The sequence below is a fragment of the Simochromis diagramma genome, unplaced genomic scaffold, assembly GCF_900408965.1.
Source record: "Simochromis diagramma unplaced genomic scaffold, fSimDia1.1 OVJJ01000361.1, whole genome shotgun sequence".
In the NCBI taxonomy this organism is placed as follows: Eukaryota; Metazoa; Chordata; class Actinopteri; order Cichliformes; family Cichlidae; genus Simochromis; species Simochromis diagramma.
This window is the reverse complement of record NW_024386860.1, coordinates 15,053,930-15,072,601: the sequence shown is the minus strand read 5'-3', so window position 1 is coordinate 15,072,601 and position 18,672 is coordinate 15,053,930. Positions and strand designations below refer to the sequence as shown.

Genomic DNA, 18,672 nt, shown 5'->3' with positions numbered 1-18,672 from the left:
TTTGCCCCTATGAATCTATTTATTTTCTCTTTCATTTAGTAAGCACTATTTTTCCCTCTTAAATACTATAACCTGTTTTATGAAAGGATTATCAAATTAAGTTGTATTGTTTATTTATTTCCTTATTTATTTTAGGAAATCTGAAAATAAATTCTCCTATATGTGTGTATTATGAGCTTAGTCCCTCACACAAGACAAGTAAAGTCACTCTGTAACAATACCAATTTTAGTAGTTGTTTAGTTGTTGTTAAAACTAAATACATAGTACAGAATAAACACAACATTATAAAAATCTGTTCTTGGGTCTGGTCACTGAACTGGGAGTTTAGATAAGGATCCAAAAGGGTGGAGTGCTCACTCCAGGTCAGCTCACTCAATAAAATTACAGATTTTTACTAGTTGTAATTTATTCCTTTGCATTTGTCAAAACTAAAGACAGATGCAGCCTATTTATAAAGGTATGTAATTAGTTTTTGAGCCATGCAATCCAAACTAGACTCATATAGTTATATAGGTGAACGTAAACATTAATTCCCAGGTGAGGTCACTAGACTTCAGGTAGAGAAAAAAAAACTACTTGCTTGACTTATGAAATAAAAACAAAGGATGTTTCCACATTTACCTCATTGCTGTTATTCAATTCTTTACAGTTCAAACTCTCATTTTTATTGTAATAATAATAAATAAAAAAACAATTTTTTTAAAACTTTCTTTTACTGCTGTATAAATAAATGGTCTGTATAGCGCTTTACTAGTCCCTAAGAACCCCGAAGCACTTTACACATTCAGTCATTCACACACTGGTGATGGAAGCTACATTGTAGCCACAGCCACCCTGGGGTGCACTGACATAGGCCAGGCTGCCAGATATTGGCACCACCAGGCCCTCTGACCACCACCAGTAGGCAACAGGTGAAGTGTCTTACCCAAGTACACAACAACTGAGACTGTCCAAGCCGGGGCTCGAACCAGCAACCTTCCAATAATAAGGCAACCTCGCAACTCTTGGGCCACGATCGCTCGAGAGTTGAATCACATACACAAATAAATGCAATCAGACTGCAAGCTTATATGTAGTTTCCAGGATATTTAAAACTAGAATGAGAGACAAAGCCCTCATTTTAAAGTTCTTTTATTGGTTTTTAAATGTCTTAATGGTCTCGGGCCTTCTTATCTCTCAGATCTGCTTTTACCATATGAACCCTCGCGGACCCTGAGGTCCTCTGGCACTGGCCTTTTGATTGTCCCTAAAGTCAGGACACATACTCACGGAGAGGCAGCTTTTCAATGGTATGGTCCTCGTCTGTGGAACAGCCTGCCGGAGGACCTCAGGGCCGCAGAGAACGTACATGTTTTTAAGAACAGGCTCAAGACCCACCTTTTTAATTTAGCTTTTATTTAACGTTTATTTATTTTATGCTTATTTATTCTATCCTGTTATTCTATTATTAATTTAGGATTTACCTAATATTTATTGATTTTATTCTTATTGATTTTTTAATCGTCTTACTCTATTTATATTTATATTGTATCCCATTCTTATTTATTTTATTGTTTTACCCTGTATATATCCTATTGTGTCATATCTCCAGTGTTTCCTCAGAGGGCGCTCTCTGCACCGGGGCTTTGATTGACCGTGGCTGCTGGGGCTCTGGGGGTCCTCTCAGCCTGGCTGGGGGGCTTCTTTGCCTCCCTCCTGCTGTGTGCCCAGCCTGGAGGCTGCGGTCTCCCGGTGCAGACAGCTCCCTGTTATAGCGTTTCCTCACTTGGCTCATGCGTACTGAGCCCAATTTTACTCTTTAAGTGTGTGTGTGTGTGGGGGGGTGGGGGGATATGCGTGTATTCACATCGTTTATGTTAATGAGAGTGTAGGGAGTGAGTTGGAGGGTGGGGTGGGCTGCTTTTAACCATGTAAAGCACTTTGTGCTACATTTTTTTTTTGTATGAAAAGTGCTTTATAAATAAAGATTGATTGATTGATTGATTGATTGATTGATTGATTGATTTGTCAGGACCCTCTTCTGGAACAGCTCCAAATTTGAATTTGGGAGATTTTATTAATTGTGTTTTGTCATCAGACTTTCATCATTTACATGCAGTACCTTCAAAAGGTATCCTTTTTCGCGCTGAAGGTCCTAACATCATGAGACAATTTCTCTTCCCTTACTGCCCTCCACAAACAGATGTCCCCAGAGGTTCAACATCCTGTAAACTGAGGTCTGTGTAGATTGTGCGATATTCTTTGCACAAACATGGAAATACAAAGGAAATACATGGAAATACATTTTTAAAATAAAATTTCCAGGGTTTGTTAAAAAACAAACCTTTTTGGAAATACTTTTGTGTCTTTACGCATCATAGCATTTTATCATTCATCATATGTAGCAAGTTCAAATTACAGATTTGAATATTTGCACTATAACAAAGTCCAATTTTTGTTGCTTATCAAGTTTTTCTCCTTTTTTCCCCCCAAATTCTACTTCCTCTCAGTACTGCAGTGTCATTTTTATCATTTTCAAACCATTTTATTTTGGAAAATCTAATTGTACAAGCTAGCCAGGCTAACTCAACTAAACAACTTAAAGAGACACCAAACCATTGTGACTGTTACAAGTGCCATGGGATTTTATCTTGTTTTAGTTGTTTTGAGTATGAGTATGACCTGGTTATGGCGTTCCATGTGTCCTGTTTGCTAACATCTTCTACCCTACTGTTATCTGCTGAATTACCTCAAGAGCATTTTTGCACAGTCTGCAACTGGGATCTTGTGTGTGGTTGTGGTAGTCCTCAGCAGTGTTGGGCAAGTTACTTTGAAAAAGTAATTAATTATAGTTACTAGTTACTTCTTCAAAAAAGTAACTGAGTTAGTAACTGAGTTACAATATTCTAAAAGTAATTAATTACTTGAAAAGTAGCTATTGCGTTACTTAAAAAAAAAAGTTTAACCCTCTGGGGTCCAGGGTATAATTGGCCATTTTTAACTACTTTTGATTTTCCCTCTACATTTTACCTTTAAAAACGATTTACTTTGTCTTGTTTGGTATCATTCTTTTCGGCACAACCTCACGTGTCTGAATTTACAGTTATGTTTTCATTTTGACATACTGTATTAACACAACTGATCTAAAATCACAAACATGTTTAATGAATCATATTTCATAACTGTAAATAAAAATATAAATTGTCAATTTTAAAATCATATGCACAAGTTTTGCAAACAAAGTTATTTGCATCCATTTACCTTTTACCCTTTTTAAAATAACCATTTCAAACTATTTACAGAACAATCAGCTGTTCTGCATTCAATAAGATGCCACACAAATTATTTGTGCCACTCCAAAAAAATAATTTATGTCCACTATAAAGGAGAACATCACAGCCTGATACCTGCAGGTCTGACAGCAGCAGGTGTATCACTCCTGTTTCGACCTGGAGACAGCAGTCGCCTCATTGTTCTGACACACAACACAAAACTATCCACAACCCTACACACTAACTACACAAGACAACACATTAACTACACACTCCAAACATGCTAAAGGTCACAAATCTCTCACATCTCAAAACTCTCTCTCTCTCTGTCTCTCTCGCCATCACTCCTAAAACTTCCTGTTTTTTTTTCTCTCATAAGCAGAGAGTGCTTGCTAGCGCTGTCCTTAGACAGTAAACGCGGAAAAAACGCAGCATATATATTGTTTATCATGACTCTGGTTTTACGTGGCTTATCAACACAATTTAAAAACTGGAATATATCACCTTCTTGCTTTGTCTTTAAGTGGTCATGTGATTGGCTTACCACAACTACTTTATTCTTCCTCAGTCAAAAAGCAGCACTCATGCGATTGTTTTGCCCACTTAGCTCCAGGTGTTGTGCTAGACAGTGATCGTGATTACCGTCCTTGGGAGCGCGCGCAGGTGCTTAAAGCTGTAGCGTCCAGATTACTTACATAGTCAGCTACTTCCGTGCAACTAGTGAGAAGCGGGGAACTCCCATTTGTGTCATTTTTCAAGCATTCCCCCATTTATGGTTTTATTGAATATCCAAATTGTGATCTCGAGATAGCATCTCTTCAAATGGGAGCTGATCTTCTTGTTGACAAGCTCTTTGATGTTCTTTGTCAGGCTAGCACACAACCTACAGAAGACAAACACACGAGACTTATTTGTTAATAGGGGCCCAAGTAAAGCAGAGAAAACGCTGGACAAGCAGAGTTCTCTTGGACTAGCTTCTCTTCTCATGGGAGCTCTTGCCTAGAAGACATTTTTGACTTGTGAGTGCACAGGTGGAATTGATGTTTTTTCAAACCCATTATAGGACTAGATTGTTAGATCGACTAGGATCTGGTGGAGAAATTCCACAGGTTCTTTTTGAATGATGGACTCTGTGCAAAAAAAATGCACGTAGCGTGCGATTAACGGGTGTGTGGTCATTCCAGGTAAAAGGCAGAGCAGAGAAGGAGACTGCTCACTCCCCGTCGGGGAATCGAACCCCGGTCTTCCGCGTGACAGGCGGAGATACTGTCCACTATACTAACGAGGACCTGCAAGCCTCTGTCGGGGTCACGTCAAGGTGGGATTCGCAGCAGGTATGACACGCAAACTGTCGTTGGCCATGTAAAAATCCCCATCACTTTACCAGGAACTACAGTTTTATGGGTGTTTGACAAAGAACTTTTTTCTGCTTTCAGCAGGGTTCCATGGTGTAACGGTTAGCACTCTGGACTTTGAATCCAGTGATCTGAGTTCAAGTCTCAGTGGAGCCTCACTTAGCTTCCTAGCCCTTTGCTCCACAGCTGCATTAGTATTAGCACAAGCTAACATGAGAGTCTAATGACTTAAAGAACAAGTTAGTGGCCCAGTCAATTCTACTCCTATTCTGTTGGCTGATCCCATCTGCGCGTGGTCTTCATGCCGCACCAAACCTCGCTCATGCTCTTGTACTGCACTTTCCACTTCAGCGTCCTGCTGTATCTTTCATTGGCCACCGTGACTCAAGGCAACAATTCCCCTTGTACTCTTCTCACTTCTAACTCTGTTGCCGCCTCTGAGCTTCTGGTTGACAAGCTCTTTGATGTCCTTTGCTTGGCTAGCACACAACCTATAGAAGACAAAACTAAGAGTCTTATTTCTCAGTAGGGACACAAGTAAAACAGAGAAAATGCTGGACAAGCAGAGTTGTCTAAACAGTGAACATCAATTCCCTTGTGACCTAAGAAGCAAAAAACCCATGTTTCCGCCCGGTTTCGGACCGGGGACCTTTTGCGTGTGAGGCGAAGGGGATAACCACTACACTACGGAAACGCTGAGCGATGGCTTGCTTTGCTTTGGAATGTGTCTCAATCAGTAATCTGGCCAATCTGACAAATCTGATGGCAGGTTACTATCATGCCCTTGAACGGAAGGAACCTTGGAGAAGAGACAGACGCTCGCTAGCAAGGAATCTGAACTATAGACTCGATGTTAGGCTCACTTAAACTTTTGACATTTAGGACTTCTCTGAAGCAAGCGCAGCTCGACATATGCTGCCCTAAGAAGCCCAGAACCTCGAGCAGCAGAACTGTTGCCTAAAGAGGCCATGCGGTTGATGGCGTTGTGCATTGGCTGAAAATAGGCCCAAGTGCTGGGCAGGCCAGCTAGAGACACTTATTTCCAAGAGCTTAGTCTGTGCCTGCATCTTCAGTAAATATGGTGACTGGAGACATGTTGATTTGTGTGAAATTTCCTGAAATTTGGGCTATAGACAACTTTTTAGCAACATGAGCATCCAAAGGTTACAAGCGTCAGAGCCCTGTACAAGATTTGAGTACTTTCTCTCCTCTTTGTCCCAAACAGCAGTACAACCCCATAAGATAAAGCAATGCCTGCAGGCAGACACTTTTGTATCGGGAAACAAAGAAGCATGTTTCCGCCTGGTTTCGACCAGGGACCTTTCGCGTGTTAGGCGAACGTGATAACCACTACACTACGGAAACTGAGCGTGCATGCCCTCTCCTCATTAGAGGGGCAATTCGATGCCTTCTTAAATTTGAGGACTTTTATGACAGATCATGTAGGACTAGTGAGAAGCGGGGAACTCCCATTTGTGTCATTTTTCAAGCATTCCCCCATTTATGGTTATATTGACAATCCAAATTGTGATCTCGAGATAGCATCTCTTCAAATGGGAGCTGATCTTCTTGTTGACAAGCTCTTTGATGTTCTTTGTCAGGCTAGCACACAACCTACAGAAGACAAACACACGAGACTTATTTGTTAATAGGGACGCAAGTAAAGCAGAGAAAACGCTGGACAAGCAGAGTTCTCTTGGACTAGCTTCTCTTCTCATGGGAGCTCTTGCCTAGAAGACATTTTTGACTTGTGAGTGCACAGGTGGAATTGATGTTGTTTCAAACCCATTATAGGACTAGATTGTTAGATCGACTAGGATCTGGTGGAGAAATTCCACAGGGTCTTTTTGAATGATGGACTCTGTGCAAAAAAAATGCACGTAGCGTGCGATTAACGGGTGTGTGGTCATTCCAGGTAAAAGGCAGAGCAGAGAAGGAGACTGCTCACTCCCCGTCGGGGAATCGAACCCCGGTCTTCCGCGTGACAGGCGGAGATACTGTCCACTATACTAACGAGGACCTGCAAGCCTCTGTTGGGGTCACGTCAAGGTGGGATTCGCAGCAGGTATGACACGCAAACTGTCGTCGGCCATGTAAAAATCCCCATCACTTTACCAGGAACTGCAGTTTTATGGGTGTTTGACAGAGAACTTTTTTCTGCTTTCAGCAGGGTTCCATGGTGTAATGGTTAGCACTCTGGACTTTGAATCCGGTGATCTGAGTTCAAGTCTCAGTGGAGCCTCATTTAGCTTCCTAGCCCTTTGCTCCACAGCAGCATTAGCACAAGCTAGCATGAGAGTCTAATGACTTAAAGAACAAGTTAGTGGCCCAGTCAATTCCACTCCTATTCTGTTGGCTGATCCCATCTGCGCGTGGTCTTCATGCCGCACCAAACCTCGCTCATGCTCTTGTACTGCACTTTCCACTTCAGCGTCCTGCTGTATCTTTCATTGGCCACCGTGACTCAAGGCAACAATTCCCCTTGTACTCTTCTCACTTCTAACTCTGTTGCCGCCTCTGAGCTTCTGGTTGACAAGCTCTTTGATGTCCTTTGCTTGGCTAGCACACAACCTATAGAAGACAAAACTAGGAGTCTTATTTCTCAGTAGGGACACAAGTAAAACACAGAAAATGCTGGACAAGCAGAGTTGTCTAAACAGTGAACATCAATTCCCTTGTGACCTAAGAAGCAAAACACCCATGTTTCCGCCCGGTTTCGGACCGGGGACCTTTCGCGTGTGAGGCGAATGTGATAACCACTACACTACGGAAACGGTGAGCGATGGCTTGCTTTGCTTTGGAATGTGTCTCAATCAGTAATCTGGCCAATCTGACAAATCTGATGGCAGGTTACTATCATGCCCTTGAACGGAAGGAACCGTGGAGAAGAGACAGACGCTCGCTAGCAAGGAATCTGAACTATAGACTCGATGTTAGGCTCACTTAAACTTTTGACATTTAGGACTTCTCTGAAGCAAGCGCAGCTCGACATATGCTGCCCTAAGAAGCCCAGAACCCCGAGCAGCAGAACTGTTGCCTAAAGAGGCCATGCGGTTGATGGCGTTGTGCATTGGCTGAAAATAGGCCCAAGTGCTGGGCAGGCCAGCTAGAGACACTCATTTCCAAGAGCTTAGTCTGTGCCTGCATCTTCAGTAAATATGGTGACTGGAGACATGTTGATTTGTGTGAAATTTCCTGAAATTTGGGCTATAGACAACTTTTTAGCAACATGAGCATCCAAAGGTTACAAGCGTCAGAGCCCTGTACAAGATTTGAGTACTTTCTCTCCTCTTTGTCCCAAACAGCAGTACAACCCCATAAGATAAAGCAATGCCTGCAGGCAGACACTTTTGTATCGGGAAACAAAGAAGCATGTTTCCGCCTGGTTTCGGACCAGGGACCTTTCGCGTGTTAGGCGAACGTGATAACCACTACACTACGGAAACGGAGCGTGCATGCCCTCTCCTCATTAGAGGGGCAATTCGATGCCTTCTTAAATTTGAGGACTTTTATGACAGATCATGTAGGACTAGTGAGAAGCGGGGAACTCCCATTTGTGTCATTTTTCAAGCATTCCCCCATTTATGGTTATATTGACAATCCAAATTGTGATCTCGAGATAGCATCTCTTCAAATGGGAGCTGATCTTCTTGTTGACAAGCTCTTTGATGTTCTTTGTCAGGCTAGCACACAACCTACAGAAGACAAACACACGAGACTTATTTGTTAATAGGGACGCAAGTAAAGCAGAGAAAACGCTGGACAAGCAGAGTCTCTTGGACTAGCTTCTCTTCTCATGGGAGCTCTTGCCTAGAAGACATTTTTGACTTGTGAGTGCACAGGTGGAATTGATGTTTTTTCAAACCCTTATAGGACTAGATTGTTAGATCGACTAGGATCTGGTGAGAGAAATTCCACAGGTCTTTTGAATGATGGACTCTGTGCAAAAAAAATGCACGTAGCGTGCGATTAACGGGTGTGTGGTCATTCCAGGTAAAAGGCAGAGCAGAGAAGGAGACTGCTCACTCCCCGTCGGGGAATCGAACCCCGGTCTTCCGCGTGACAGGCGGAGATACTGTCCACTATACTAACGAGGACCTGCAAGCCTCTGTCGGGGTCACGTCAAGGTGGGATTCGCAGCAGGTATGACACGCAAACTGTCGTCGGCCATGTAAAAATCCCCATCAGTTTACCAGGAACTACAGTTTTATGGGTGTTTGACAAAGAACTTTTTTCTGCTTTCAGCAGGGTTCCATGGTGTAATGGTTAGCACTCTGGACTTTGAATCCGGTGATCTGAGTTCAAGTCTCAGTGGAGCCTCACTTAGCTTCCTAGCTCTTTGCTCCACAGCTGCATTAGTATTAGCACAAGCTAGCATGAGAGTCTAATGACTTAAAGAACAAGTTAGTGGCCCAGTCAATTCCACTCCTATTCTGTTGGCTGATCCCATCTGCGCGTGGTCTTCATACCGCACCAAACCTCGCTCATCCTCTTGTACTGCACTTTCCACTTCAGCGTCCTGCTGTATCTTTCATTGGCCACCGTGACTCAAGGCAACAATTCCCCTTGTGACTCTTCTCAACTTCTAACTCTGTTGCCGCCTCTGAGCTTCTGGTTGACAAGCTCTTTGATGTCCTTTGCTTGGCTAGCACACGACCTATAGAAGACAAAAACTAGGAGTCCTTATTTCTCAGTAGGGACACAAGTAAAACAGAGAAAATGCGGACAAGCAGAGTTGTCTAAACAGTGAACATCAATTCCCTTGTGACCTAAGAAGCAAAAAACCCATGTTTCCGCCCGGTTTCGGACCGGGGACCGTTCGCGTGTGAGGCGAATGTGATAACCACTACACTACGGAAACCTGAGGCGATGGCTTGCTTTGCTTGGAATGTGTCTCAATCAGTAATCTGGCCAATCTGACAAATCTGATGGCAGGTTACTATCATGCCCTTGAACGGAAGGAACCGTGGAGAAGAGACAGACGCTCGCTAGGCAAGGAATCTGAACTATAGAACTCGATGTTAGGCTCACTTAAACTTTGACATTTAGGACTTCTCTGAAGCAAGCGCAGCTCGACATATGCTGCCCTAAGAAGCCCAGAACCTCGAGCAGCAGAACTGTTGCCTAAAGAGGCCATGCGGTTGATGGCGTTGTGCATTGGCTGAAAATAGGCCCAAGTGCTGGGCAGGCCAGCTAGAGACACTCATTTCCAAGAGCTTAGTCTGTGCCTGCATCTTCAGTAAATATGGTGACTGGAGACATGTTGATTTGTGTGAAATTTCTGAAATTTGGGCTATAGACAACTTTTTAGCAACATGAGCATCCAAAGGTTACAAGCGTCAGAGCCCTGTACAAGATTTGAGTACTTTCTCTCCTCTTTGTCCCAAACAGCAGTACAACCCCATAAGATAAAGCAATGCCTGCAGGCAGACACTTTTGTATCGGGAAACAAAGAAGCATGTTTCCGCCTGGTTTCGGACCAGGGACCTTTCGCGTGTTAGGCGAACGTGATAACCACTACACTACGGAAACTGAACATGCATGCCCTCTCCTCATTAGAGGGGCAATTCGATGCCTTCTTAAATTTGAGGACTTTTATGACAGATCATGAGGACTAGTGAGAAGCGGGAACTCCATTTGTGTCATTTTTCAAGCATTCCCCCATTTATGGTTATATTGCAATCCAAATGTGTGATCTCGAGATAGCATCTCTTCAAATGGGAGCTGATCTTCTTGTTGACAAGCTCTTTGAGTTCTTTGTCAGGCTAGCACACAACCTACAGAAGACAAACACACGAGACTATTTGTTAATAGGGACGCAAGTAAAGCAGAGAAAACGCTGGACAAGCAGAGTTCTCTGGGACTAGCTTCTCTTCTCAGGGGAGCTCTTGCCTAGAAGACATTTTTGACTTGTGGAGGGCACAGCAGAGGGGAAGAAACTGTTCTTATGGCGAGAGGTTCTGGTGCGAATGGACCGGAGCCTCCTGCCTGAGGGGAGCAGGTCAAACAGACTGTGTCCAGGGTGAGAAGGGTCAGCTGTGATCCAAGCTGCACGCCGCAGTGTCCTGGAGGTGTACAGGTCCTGCAGAGATGGGAGTCTGCAGCCAATCACCTTCTCAGCAGAGCGCACAACACGCTGCAGTCTCTGTTTGTCCCTGATAGAAGCTCCAGCATACCACACGTTGATGTTGATGGAGGTGGACTCGATGATTGCAGTGTACAATTGCATCATCGTCCGTGTTGGCAGGTTGAATTTCTTCAGCTGCCTCAGGAAGTACATCCTCTGCTGGGCTTTCTTTATGACGGAGGTGATGGTGGGCTCCCACTTCAGGTCCTGGGTGATGGTGGTACCCAGGAAGCGGAATGAGTCCACAGAGGTGATGAGGGTGTCAGTCAGGATGATGGGGGGGGGGAGTGGGGCTGTGTGCTTCCTGAAGTCCACAATAATCTCCACCGTCTTCTGGACATTCAGCACCAGGTTGTTGTGGCTGCACCAGGACACCAGACGTTCAACCTCCCTCCTGTAGGCAGACTCATCCCCATCCGAGATGAGTCCAATAACGGTGGTGTCATCTGCAAACTTGATTAGCTTGACAGACTGGGGGTGGAGGTGCAGCAGTTAGTGTACAGGGAGAAGAGCAGAGGAGAAAGAACACAGCCCTGAGGGGAGCCGGTGCTGATGGCCCGAGAGTCCGAGACATTCTTTCCCAGCCTCACATGCTGCTTCCTGTCCGTCAGGAAGTCAGTGATCCACCGGCAGATGGGATCAGGCACATTCATCTGGGAAAGCTTGCCTTGGAGATGGTCTGGAAGGATGGTGTTGAAGGCAGAGCTGAAGTCCACAAACAGGATCCTGGCGTAGGTTCCTGGGGAGTCCAGATGCTGCAGGATGAAGTGTAGAGCCATGTTGATAGCATCATCTACAGACATGTTGGCTCTGTATGCAAACTGCAGGGGTCCAGGAGGGGGGCCGTGAGGGTCTTCAGGTAGGAGAGAACCAGGCGCTCAAATGACTTCATGACCACAGATGTCAGAGCCACAGGTCTGTAGTCATTTAGTCCAGTGATCCTTGGTTTCTTGGGGACAGGGATTATGGTAAAGGACTTGAAGCAGGCAGGCACATGAAATGCTTGCAGTGAGGAGTTGAAAATGCCAGAAAACACTGGGACCAGCTCATTTAAAATGCACGTAGCGTGCGATTAACGGGTGTGTGGTCATTCCAGGTAAAAGGCAGAGCAGAGAAGGAGACTGCTCACTCCCCGTCGGGGAATCGAACCCCGGTCTTCCGCGTGACAGGCGGAGATACTGTCCACTATACTAACGAGGACCTGCAAGCCTCTGTCGGGGTCACGTCAAGGTGGGATTCGCAGCAGGTATGACACGCAAACTGTCGTCGGCCATGTAAAAATCCCCATCACTTTACCAGGAACTGCAGTTTTATGGGTGTTTGACAAAGAACTTTTTTCTGCTTTCAGCAGGGTTCCATGGTGTAACGGTTAGCACTCTGGACTCTGAATCCAGTGATCTGAGTTCAAGTCTCAGTGGAGCCTCATTTGGCTTTCTAGCCCTTTGCTCCACATTAGCATTAGCACAAGCTAGCATGAGAGTCTAATGACTTAAAGAACAAGTTAGTGGCCCAGTCAATTCCACTCCTATTCTGTTGGCTGATCCCATCTGCGCGTGGTCTTCATGCCGCACCAAACCTCGCTCATGCTCTTGTACTGCACTTTCCACTTCAGCGTCCTGCTGTATCTTTCATTGGCCACCGTGACTCAAGGCAACAATTCCCCTTGTACTCTTCTCACTTCTAACTCTGTTGCCGCCTCTGAGCTTCTGGTTGACAAGCTCTTTGATGTCCTTTGCTTGGCTAGCACACAACCTATAGAAGACAAAACTAGGAGTCTTATTTCTCAGTAGGGACGCAAGTAAAACACAGAAAATGCTGGACAAGCAGAGTTGTCTAAACAGTGAACATCAATTCCCTTGTGACCTAAGAAGCAAAACACCCATGTTTCCGCCCGGTTTCGGACCGGGGACCTTTCGCGTGTGAGGCGAATGTGATAACCACTACACTACGGAAACGGTGAGCGATGGCTTGCTTTGCTTTGGAATGTGTCTCAATCAGTAATCTGGCCAATCTGACAAATCTGATGGCAGGTTACTATCATGCCCTTGAACGGAAGGAACCGTGGAGAAGAGACAGACGCTCGCTAGCAAGGAATCTGAACTATAGACTCGATGTTAGGCTCACTTAAACTTTTGACATTTAGGACTTCTCTGAAGCAAGCGCAGCTCGACATATGCTGCCCTAAGAAGCCCAGAACCTCGAGCAGCAGAACTGTTGCCTAAAGAGGCCATGCGGTTGATGGCGTTGTGCATTGGCTGAAAATAGGCCCAAGTGCTGGGCAGGCCAGCTAGAGACACTCATTTCCAAGAGCTTAGTCTGTGCCTGCATCTTCAGTAAATATGGTGACTGGAGACATGTTGATTTGTGTGAAATTTCCTGAAATTTGGGCTATAGACAACTTTTTAGCAACATGAGCATCCAAAGGTTACAAGCGTCAGAGCCCTGTACAAGATTTGAGTACTTTCTCTCCTCTTTGTCCCAAACAGCAGTACAACCCCATAAGATAAAGCAATGCCTGCAGGCAGACACTTTTGTATCGGGAAACAAAGAAGCATGTTTCCGCCTGGTTTCGGACCAGGGACCTTTCGCGTGTTAGGCGAACGTGATAACCACTACACTACGGAAACGGAGCGTGCATGCCCTCTCCTCATTAGAGGGGCAATTCGATGCCTTCTTAAATTTGAGGACTTTTATGACAGATCATGTAGGACTAGTGAGAAGCGGGGAACTCCCATTTGTGTCATTTTTCAAGCATTCCCCCATTTATGGTTATATTGACAATCCAAATTGTGATCTCGAGATAGCATCTCTTCAAATGGGAGCTGATCTTCTTGTTGACAAGCTCTTTGATGTTCTTTGTCAGGCTAGCACACAACCTACAGAAGACAAACACACGAGACTTATTTGTTAATAGGGACGCAAGTAAAGCAGAGAAAACGCTGGACAAGCAGAGTTCTCTTGGACTAGCTTCTCTTCTCATGGGAGCTCTTGCCTAGAAGACATTTTTGACTTGTGAGTGCACAGGTGGAATTGATGTTGTTTCAAACCCATTATAGGACTAGATTTTTAGATCGACTAGGATCTGGTGGAGAAATTCCACAGGGTCTTTTTGAATGATGGACTCTGTGCAAAAAAAATGCACGTAGCGTGCGATTAACGGGTGTGTGGTCATTCCAGGTAAAAGGCAGAGCAGAGAAGGAGACTGCTCACTCCCCGTCTGGAAATCGAACCCCGGTCTTCCGCGTGACAGGCGGAGATACTGTCCACTATACTAACGAGGACCTGCAAGCCTCTGTTGGGGTCACGTCAAGGTGGGATTTGCAGCAGGTATGACACGCAAACTGTCGTCGGCCATGTAAAAATCCCCATCACTTTACCAGGAACTGCAGTTTTATGGGTGTTTGACAAAGAACTTTTTTCTGCTTTCAGCAGGGTTCCATGGTGTAACGGTTAGCACTCTGGACTTTGAATCCAGTGATCTGAGTTCAAGTCTCAGTGGAGCCTCATTTGGCTTTCTAGCCCTTTGCGCCGCATTAGCACAAGCTAGCATGAGAGTCTAATGACTTAAAGAACAAGTTAGTGGCCCAGTCAATTCCACTCCTGTTGGCTGATCCCATCTGCGCGTGGTCTTCATGCTGCACCAAACCTCGCTCATGCTCTGTACTGCACTTTCCACTTCAGCGTCCTGCTGTATCTTTCATTGGCCACCGTGACTCAAGGCAACAATTCCCCTTGTACTCTTCTCACTTCTAACTCTGTTGCCGCCTCTGAGCTTCTGGTTGACAAGCTCTTTGATGTTCTTTGTCAGGCTAGCACACAACCTACAGAAGACAAACACACGAGACTTATTTGTTAATAGGGACGCAAGTAAAGCAGAGAAAACGCTGGACAAGCAGAGTTCTCTTGGACTAGCTTCTCTTCTCATGGGAGCTCTTGCCTAGAAGACATTTTTGACTTGTGAGTGCACAGGTGGAATTGATGTTTTTTCAAACCCATTATAGGACTAGATTGTTAGATCGACTAGGATCTGGTGGAGAAATTCTACAGGGTCTTTTTGAATGATGGACTCTGTGCACGTAGCGTGCGATTAACGGGTGTGTGGTCATTCCAGGTAAAAGGCAGAGCAGAGAAGGAGACTGCTCACTCCCCGTCGGGGAATCGAACCCCGGTCTTCCGCGTGACAGGCGGAGATACTGTCCACTATACTAACGAGGACCTGTAAGCCTCTGTCGGGGTCACGTCAAGGTGGGATTCGCAGCAGGTAGGACACATGTAAAAACCCCATCACTTTAACAGGAACTACAGTTTTATGGGTGTTTGACAGAGAACTTACCAGAACGCTTACCAGTACACCTGAAGCCCTACAGTCAGTTGATGCTTACAAGGCCTTTGATCGGGTGGAGTGGGACTACCTTTTCTATATTTTGAAAAAATGTGGCTTTTCAGATTCACATCATGGTTTAAACTCCATATGGGCAGTAGGCAAGATTGCCCCCTATCTCCACTTTTGTTTGTCATCGCGCTTAGCATCAGCGATATGGCAAGATACCAGTATCACGGGAGTTGTCAGAGGAGGCCAGAAATACAAAGTTTCACTTTACGCAGACGATCTGTTGCTTTTTATAATTGACCCCACCCTAAACACCTCAAAACTACTAAGCACTCTGCAAAGGTTTGGTTCAATGTCTAGCAACACAATAAATCCTTAGAAAAATGAATTGACCTCAATCAACTCAGCTGCAAAAAATATCCCATTTAATCTAATACCATTCAAAATCAATAATAAGAAGTTTAATTACCTCTGAATCTGGATCTCCAGCTGTTACAAAGATCTCTATAAAGCAAACTACCAACCAATATTGGATACTCTGAAAAAGGTCATCCATTGCTTGAACTTATTATCCCTCTCCCTCTGTGGGAGGATTAATATAATTAAAATGAACCTGTGTCCAAGTCTACTGCTCCACTGGATGCATGGCATTGATGATTTAGTTGTTCCATACTGGCTAGAGAACTTATCCTGTGGACAGGTGTCTCTGCGAGCATTGCTGTGTGGCAAACTCCCTTCAGTTAGGTCAGTCTCTCACTATACTTCTAATCCAGTTGTGATAAACTCAATTCATTTTTGGAATCAGTTAAGATGAGATAAGATACCTTTATTAGTCCCACGAGTGGGAAATTTCATGTTAAGATCGTCTTTCTCTTTTTACACCAATTAACAGAAACCATATGCTTGCTCCCTCCTTGTCAGGTGAAAGCTTTCAGGTTTGGTGTAAAAATGGTATTACGTTATTACAAGACCTTTATATAAGCAACAAATTTGCCTCTTTCGAGCAGCTGGTAAACAGGTTTTCCATACACAAATCAATTTTTTAAAGATATGTACAATTACGAAACTTTGTATCCTCACATACGAATTGCTTCCCCTCTCGTCCACCTGTCTCAATGCTAGATGATATTTTTAAAGTCGCATTTGATCATCACCAAATTATTGGTAACATTTATAATAAACTAATCCAACACAGCTCAACCACTCTTAATCATCAGAAAGTAAAGTGTGAAAAGGATTTAAATGTTGAAATCTCAGGGGATGACTGGCTGAAAATTGTAATAAGGATTTATTCATCTTCAATTTGCCAAAGTCATACTGTTATTCAGTTTAAAATTGTACATCGACTACACTGGTCAAAGACCAAATTGTCCAGACTTAGAACCAGATCTGGATCCTACCTGTGATAATTGTAAGTAGGCTCTAGCCACCCTTCTACATATAGTCTGGACATGTTCAATGCTTCATCAGTTTTGGCAAATAGTTTTCTTTACTCTTTCAAAACATTTTAGGAAAGCCATTTGATCCATGTCCCTTTATTGGTCTATTTGGTACCTTCCCACAGGGGAACAAATATAAGTTGAAAATGATAGCTTTTGTAATCTGTTAGCTAGTAGACTTGTTCTGTTACATTGGAAAGACTCCTCGCTTCCTTCATGTTCAAAATGGATCACAGACGGTATGCAGTATCTTAAACTGGAAAAGATTAGATTCTCCGTCAAACGTCCAGCTTCTACACTACCTGGCAACTGTTTCTGACATTTATTGACAAATGGAAAGATGGACAATAGCTGTCTCTGTGCAATTGTGCGCATCTATAAATGTCACATTTTTTGTCACCCTGCCTACCCCCTCGCCTTTCTTTTCCCCTTTAATTCTGGCAGTTTATAAGCAGTATGCCCCTCTGCTTGTATGTTGAATTTGTTGTTGTGATTGTATTATAATCTCTTTCAATAAAAAGACCTTGATTAAAATAATTAATAATAATAATGATAATAATTCATATCTGATATATTTTTCAACAAACACACAGAAATTAACTCTTTCAAACGTTAATAATGAAATTACAACATTTAACAGTGACTGATAAATCATGTTACATCATGAACCAGAAAATTAAAATTTTAGCTAGGACATACTTTGAATATGAAAATAATGGGAAGTTCAGTGTATATTAGCCAGAACAGGCTGGAGTCTGTGTCTTGGGAGACTTCTGCATTGACAATTCACTACTGCATTTGTGAGTATATCTTTATTTCCCTTGTTGAAATTGTTACAGATCATTTGATTGTAGATTGCACGATTATTACTTATTGCCTCATTGTCTGCTCCACAAATTTAGCAAGACCTTACTTCAAAGGGTTACAATCTCAAGAGTAATCAACTGGAGGTGTGAATATAGTAAATTCAAAGATTATAGTACCATATCATCCCATAGACAGACACTATCTCTACTTTTAAGATTCAGCTTAAAATGACCCTTTTTGGTAAAGCATATAGTTAGACCTGGATTGGGTGACCCTGAATCCTCCCTTAGTTATGCTGCAATAGGTGTAGGCTGTGGAGGGATTCCCATGATGCATTGAGTATTTCTTCTTCAGTCACCATTCTCACTCACTGTATTAATAGACCGCTCTGCACTGAATCATACATTTTATTAATCTCTGTCTCTCTTCCACAGCATGTCTTTTATCCTGTTTTCCCTCCCTGAGCCCTGTTTTTCCTATTAAAATGGAGTTTTTCCTTCCTGCTATTACTAAAGTGCTTGTTTATACAAGGTCATATGATTGTTGGGTTTTTCTCTGTATTTATTATTGTAGGGTCTACCTTTACATGTTGATCTATATTCCTCTAGCAATATAAAACGCCTAGAGGTTACTGTTGTTTTGATTTGGCACTGTATAAATAAAATTGAATTGAATTGAAATCATGTACTTGTGAAAGTGGAATCCATGTGTTACTGGTACATGGACTCCACTGATCTTCTTAATTTTTTTTCTTCTGCTGATGATTCAGTCTGCATTAACAGTAGACTACAACTTCTATTTTAATATATGAAAGGTGAACGTGGATTTTTTTTTGTATGTTGTCTTTAAAATATTTATTCATTATTCATTACAACAACATTCAAGTCTTTCACTACAGCGAAAGACAAATTAGAAAGTCCAGTTAGATGGAAAGGCCTGGCTAACAGAATTTTGGAACAGGATGGCAGTGAGGGGTTCATTTCACCCCTTTCTCAAAAGGGAGCCCTGCCACTAAGTAAAAGTAAAAAACATAAAAACAAATTATTTGATACCCCAAGAAGAGAAAACATTGGAGTGATATAGTGACTTAGCTATTTAGGAATATTTATTCTATTGAATTCATCTATCCAGGTATCATAGGTGAGGGTAGGAATATAGATCAACATGTAAATTGACAGCTTTTATTTCAAACTATACTCTGCCTTCACCACAACAGATCAGTACAGAGTCCACATCACTTTTACTCAGTGTGATTGTTTTTAATGTACTCTGTTATTGTATATTTTACACATGTTGGTATGGGATATTGTATTTGTTTTAAATGTTATATACTTATGTGGTGTGTGACTTTTGTTGCCATGA

General features: G+C 43.2%; 17 non-coding genes across 17 annotated transcripts; 5 read left to right on the top strand and 12 right to left on the bottom strand.

Annotated features, from left to right (window-relative positions):
- Nucleotides 1-4,468: 4,468 nt before the first annotated feature.
- On the bottom strand, nt 4,469-4,540 carry trnad-guc. The gene has a single exon. It is a non-coding gene; the product is annotated as a tRNA-Asp (tRNA).
- A 151-nt stretch (nt 4,541-4,691) lies between these two features.
- On the top strand, nt 4,692-4,763 carry trnaq-uug. Its single transcript has one exon. It is a non-coding gene; the product is annotated as a tRNA-Gln (tRNA).
- Nucleotides 4,764-5,900: 1,137 nt separating this feature from the next.
- trnav-aac lies at nt 5,901-5,972 on the bottom strand. Its single transcript has one exon. It is a non-coding gene; the product is annotated as a tRNA-Val (tRNA).
- A 582-nt stretch (nt 5,973-6,554) lies between these two features.
- trnad-guc lies at nt 6,555-6,626 on the bottom strand. The gene has a single exon. It is a non-coding gene; the product is annotated as a tRNA-Asp (tRNA).
- A 151-nt stretch (nt 6,627-6,777) lies between these two features.
- On the top strand, nt 6,778-6,849 carry trnaq-uug. The gene has a single exon. It is a non-coding gene; the product is annotated as a tRNA-Gln (tRNA).
- Nucleotides 6,850-7,308: 459 nt separating this feature from the next.
- Nucleotides 7,309-7,381, bottom strand: trnav-cac. Its single transcript has one exon. It is a non-coding gene; the product is annotated as a tRNA-Val (tRNA).
- A 599-nt stretch (nt 7,382-7,980) lies between these two features.
- On the bottom strand, nt 7,981-8,053 carry trnav-aac. Its single transcript has one exon. It is a non-coding gene; the product is annotated as a tRNA-Val (tRNA).
- A 579-nt stretch (nt 8,054-8,632) lies between these two features.
- Nucleotides 8,633-8,704, bottom strand: trnad-guc. The gene has a single exon. It is a non-coding gene; the product is annotated as a tRNA-Asp (tRNA).
- A 151-nt stretch (nt 8,705-8,855) lies between these two features.
- On the top strand, nt 8,856-8,927 carry trnaq-uug. Its single transcript has one exon. It is a non-coding gene; the product is annotated as a tRNA-Gln (tRNA).
- Nucleotides 8,928-9,395: 468 nt separating this feature from the next.
- Nucleotides 9,396-9,468, bottom strand: trnav-cac. The gene has a single exon. It is a non-coding gene; the product is annotated as a tRNA-Val (tRNA).
- Nucleotides 9,469-10,066: 598 nt separating this feature from the next.
- trnav-aac lies at nt 10,067-10,139 on the bottom strand. The gene has a single exon. It is a non-coding gene; the product is annotated as a tRNA-Val (tRNA).
- A 1,723-nt stretch (nt 10,140-11,862) lies between these two features.
- trnad-guc lies at nt 11,863-11,934 on the bottom strand. Its single transcript has one exon. It is a non-coding gene; the product is annotated as a tRNA-Asp (tRNA).
- A 151-nt stretch (nt 11,935-12,085) lies between these two features.
- On the top strand, nt 12,086-12,157 carry trnaq-cug. Its single transcript has one exon. It is a non-coding gene; the product is annotated as a tRNA-Gln (tRNA).
- Nucleotides 12,158-12,616: 459 nt separating this feature from the next.
- Nucleotides 12,617-12,689, bottom strand: trnav-cac. Its single transcript has one exon. It is a non-coding gene; the product is annotated as a tRNA-Val (tRNA).
- Nucleotides 12,690-13,288: 599 nt separating this feature from the next.
- trnav-aac lies at nt 13,289-13,361 on the bottom strand. Its single transcript has one exon. It is a non-coding gene; the product is annotated as a tRNA-Val (tRNA).
- Nucleotides 13,362-14,166: 805 nt separating this feature from the next.
- On the top strand, nt 14,167-14,238 carry trnaq-uug. Its single transcript has one exon. It is a non-coding gene; the product is annotated as a tRNA-Gln (tRNA).
- A 639-nt stretch (nt 14,239-14,877) lies between these two features.
- trnad-guc lies at nt 14,878-14,949 on the bottom strand. The gene has a single exon. It is a non-coding gene; the product is annotated as a tRNA-Asp (tRNA).
- Between the last annotated feature and the right edge of the window lie 3,723 nt (nt 14,950-18,672).